The sequence below is a fragment of the Apodemus sylvaticus genome, chromosome 1 (genome assembly GCF_947179515.1).
Source record: "Apodemus sylvaticus chromosome 1, mApoSyl1.1, whole genome shotgun sequence".
Taxonomy (NCBI): Eukaryota; Metazoa; Chordata; class Mammalia; order Rodentia; family Muridae; genus Apodemus; species Apodemus sylvaticus.
In genome coordinates this window covers 190253989-190258737 of record NC_067472.1, presented here as the reverse complement: position 1 = coordinate 190258737, position 4749 = coordinate 190253989, and positions in this window count along the sequence as shown.

The window sequence follows — 4749 nt, the reverse complement described above, 5'->3', positions numbered from 1 at the left end:
AACTCACTACGTAGACCAGGTTGGCCTCAAACTCACAGAGATCCACCTGCCCTGGCCTCCCAAGTGCATTAAAGGATGAGTCACTACTGCCTGGCTTCTCTGTGTCTCTGAGGAGTGTAGCTTGACATCCTCTGGTCCATCTTGACTATGGGTTTCACTTGGCTTCTTGATTTACTTGCAGAAGAAACCACCTTCCACAGCTCCTGAAGCCCCCCAGGAAGCCATTGCCCCAAATCCCCAAGCAGCCACTGGTCCCCCCAGGACCAGGCGAAAACGAAGAGTTAAATTATGAGGTATCTGAGTATGCTGTGTGTTGTCATGTCATGCCATCTCTGGTAGATAGAGCTGTGCTTTTCGTCCTCTGTGAGGAGTCTGTGGGACAAATGCCCAACAGGGTTTTTCTTTAAGAACCTCAATTGTGGGGACTGAGAAGGCAGCTCAGGCCTAACCCACGTAAGAGCTGAGCATGACGACATGTGCTGGGGAGGTCAAATCCGGTGCAGCTCTGAGGCTTGCTGGCCAGTCACATACGTACACACTCATGCACAAACATGAACACACACACACCGACACAGGTACACACATGCATTCACACATACACACACGTACACTGCTCTCACAAGATTCTTTTCAATTCTGTTGAATTTCCTTTGTTATCTAGTTCATTTACAAACCTGTCTGTTCACCCCGTTAACTCCATCCTGTTTGTTGAATCTCTCTTTCTCCCTCCCTCTCCCCTCCCCACCTCCTTCCCTCCATCTCCCTCTGTTTCCCTCGCCTCTCTCCTTTTCTTTTGATGCTCCCAACATGTAGTTCACCCTGGCCTTGAACTCATAATCCTCCTGCCTCAGCCTACCCAGTGCTAGATAGCACCTGTATGCGCACCACACCTAGCTTCTGTTTCAGTCTTTCCATTTCACCTTATCCCAGATATTTTCTTTTTCATCCCAATTAGTTTTTTAAGTGAATGTGCGCACATGCACACAAGTACATGTGTGCACATGTGTGGGTACATGTGTGTATATGTGTGCACATGTGCATATATAAGCATGTGTCCATGTGTGTATACATGTGTCCATGTGTGTATGCATGTGTCCATGTGTGTATGCATGGGTCCATGTGTGTATGCATGTGTCCATGTGTGTATGCATGTGTCCATGTGTATATGCATGTGTCCATGTGTGTATGCATGTATCCATGTGTGTATGCATGTGTCCATGTGTGTATGCATGGGTCCATGTGTGTATGCATGGGTCCATGTGCACATGTGTGCATGTGTGTATGCATGGGTCCATGTGCACATGTGTGCATGTATGTATGCATGGGTCCATGTGTGTACGCATGTGTCCATGTGTTTATGCATGTGTCCATGTGTGTATGCATGTGTCCATGTGTGTATACATGTGTCCATGTGTGTATACATGTGTCCATGTGTGTATGCATGTGTGCATGTGTGTATGCATGTGTCCATGTATGCATGTGTCCATGTGTGTATGCATGGGTCCATGTGTGCATGTGTGCATGTGTGTGTGCTTCTGCTCAGTTGCTCCCTGTTACATCTCTTCCCCTTCCATTCTTCTCTTTCTCTTCTCACTCACTCCACTTTCCCATTTCCTTGATCTTGTTTCACTGCTACAAGGTCTCAGTCTGTAGCCCAGACTATTCTGCTACTCTCTAGATATATCAGGCTGGTCTAGAACTCATGGCAGTCCTGCCTTGACCTTCCCAGCTCTAGGGTTGCAGATGTGCATCGCCATGGGCATGTAAGCTTTGGTATGTCAAAGTTCAAGTTCTCTAGGAAACAATCAGACTGGCTCATGCTATCGTGTGTCTTTTGTTCAGTTTGGCAAGATGTCAGCCGTGCCTCTCACAAATGGAGAGAGAGAGAGAGAGAGAGAGAGAGAGAGAGAGAGGCCAAGCAGTCCTTTTATAGCAAGCTTGGTTGCTTTACCTGGCTGTTGCTAGGTAATTGTTGGGCAGAGTCTTGAGGAAATGCTAACATTCCTCCATTTTGGTTTAATTAAAAAAAAAATGAGAAACTAGGAAGAGGTGATGCTGAGGCAGGAATCTTTAGCTCCTTCCTGCTGTTTTGGGGGTGATGGTTTTATCTTTGGGGGACCTAAGAAAACTGGGTTCCAGGTCAAGTCCTGAGAGAGCTGGCTGCTTCATTGTGGTTTAGGGTCTGTGGAACCATCTGTGGGTAGGAAGGTACAGGCCCAAGAGAAGTGTCTGTGAGAACAGACCAGATCACCTGTGGGCTGCTTCTCTGGAGCTGTCCTGGATGTAGTTTTGAGCAAACACCTGGACTTGGCAAGATGCTGAAACACATATACGTATTAGAGGCAAAAAATAAAGTTAAGTACATTTAGGAAGAAAACAGTTGGTTTTTTGTTGTTGTTGTTGTTGTTTTGTTTTGTTTTGTTTTGTTTTGTTTTTTGGATGTACATTTGAACCCGTAGGTCTCGGTGGTTGCAGCGAGGGAACAGGAGGAATCCCAGTCTCTGGATTATGCACCAGGTTGAAGGGCTTAGGGTATTGATTGACAGGGGTGCTTAACAAGATTGGTCCATGAGAGGTGAATCTGAGTGGGTTTCCTGAGGCTTAGAAGAATCTTTGTAAGTTTACAGAAGAGATAAATGTGTTAACAGCACAAATAGTCTTTAAGGTGAGCTCAGGGAAGAGAAAAACCTTTTGTGGAGCAGAAGGGGCAAGAGGATCTTTCCCCCTCTATCCAGAAGAATGAATGTACATAAATGAGAAACATTTTTAAGTTTATATTTAAAAAGACAATAAAAATACTTAAAATTTTGACCTTGTGAATATGATAGTTGATCGTATAGATTTAGCATGAGAAACACTTTATGTGTATAGTTAAAAGACAACCAAAGGAAACTTAAAATCTTGAACTTGTGATTATGAAAGGTGGGTCATACAGTGGACTGTTTTTGTTTTTTGTTTTGTTTTGGTTTTTTTTTTTTTTTGAGTTAGGCTAATTTATCAGAACTCCATTGATTAATGGCCGAAGGGTTGAAGTCTTAATATAACACTGGCATATCCAGGGAAGAAACATGAAGTTGATAGGATTCTAATATTGCTGAAGGAAGATTCAGATAGTATGCAAGAACAAAGCAAGCTTGTTTTGCAGAAACAACCAGCATGCCCGTCACCACCGCTTCAGAATGGCGATGACAAAGACATTCTCGCCCCTTTTATAACAGAACTAGCTCATTAAATCTAATTATTCTGAGTAACAGACATCTAAAACCTAAAGCACATCCCAAGGGGTTTAACTGAAGGTCATAAAGAAGGAGCTAAGGAAATACACCACAGGTGCAAGGACAGGAAGTAAAATAGTGACTGGGTTTATCTGTACAAGGACAACATAGTCATGGTTTCTAACTCTCCATGAACCTGAAAGCTAGTAACAACTTATGGCTGTTTAGTTAGATAATTACTCCTAGTGGGTATGCAACGACACTCAATTTCCCAAATATTTTCTGAGATACTCATAGCTTAAGTTTTTGTATCCCCGGACCTTGCATAAACTTTCCATCATTTTCTATCTATTTATTTATCGTGAGATAATTACGTGGTTGATCATTAGGGAACAGGAAGAACAAAAAGATGGTACCTGACTATTTAGGTAACTCTGGGGTGGAGCCTCGAGGAAATGTTAACATCTGGGGAGCTGGGGAAACCGTTTTCCTGAGGGGCAGAGCTGTAACAAATTCACTGGGGAAACATTCCTCTGCAGCAGCTGGAGCAGAGTAGTAACACTTCTGTAAAGGGAGCCTTTCCCTTCGGAGCTGAAACACTTAACACCTATGAGCTCCAAGAATGAGCCGAGAAACAGAGAGAGAAGCCCAGGACGGCATAGAAACGCTGCAGAACTTTGAGGAGGGAGCTGAGAGGTAACAGGGTCACAAAGTATAGGATCTGCACTGGAGGAGAATGAGCTAGGAGGGCTAAAGTAAAAGACAGAGCAGGCAGTGCCAAGGGGAAGCAAGGAAGAAGGCAGCAGGCCCAAGAGGGCTTAAGGGAACGGCAGGATAACGGCTCCTAGGGACTGGTGAGGAGAGGAAGTCCTAGGAAGGAGATATGAACAAAGGCCTCGGGGATAAATGTCAGTGGTGACAAGAATCCAAGGCATCCTCAAAGGGAGTGAGAGACTTGCCCCAGAGAAATGTCCCGAATCGAAGAGGAGAGGCATCCCTTTCCACTTGTCACAGGCCCAGTAGGGCAAAAGGAGCTTTCTGGTACACTGGTGTGGTTGTTGTAATACTAGTAGACAAAGCAGGCAACTCTGGGGTGGCACTTGTCCTGTAGAGGAGAGGAGAGAGCAGCTGAAGATGGACTTGGAAAAGGGATGACGTCAACAGAGGGAGGCAAGTGGTGGGGGAGGGATTAGATGTACTTATTTACTGGGTTCTGGGAATCCAACTCGTGTCATCACGATTGGCGGCAAAGCGCCTTTATCTGCTGAGCCCGCATGGTTAGAACTTTTTGAATACAACAGGGACATCGCTAGTCTTCCAGACTTGGCGGTGTCTAAGCCAGCTTTAATCTTGGTTTACAGAAGGACTTTCCCATTGGCCACAACCCTGCTCTGGGATGGACTGCGCAGCCTCAGTCGAGTGCGAGGCCTCGCCCCTTGGCGCTGAGCCTCTGACCGCGGCTGCGCGCACCGCTGAGATTTCTGGGAGTTGTAGTTCCACTGAGCTGATTGCACCTACTTCCGGGTTTAGCCGG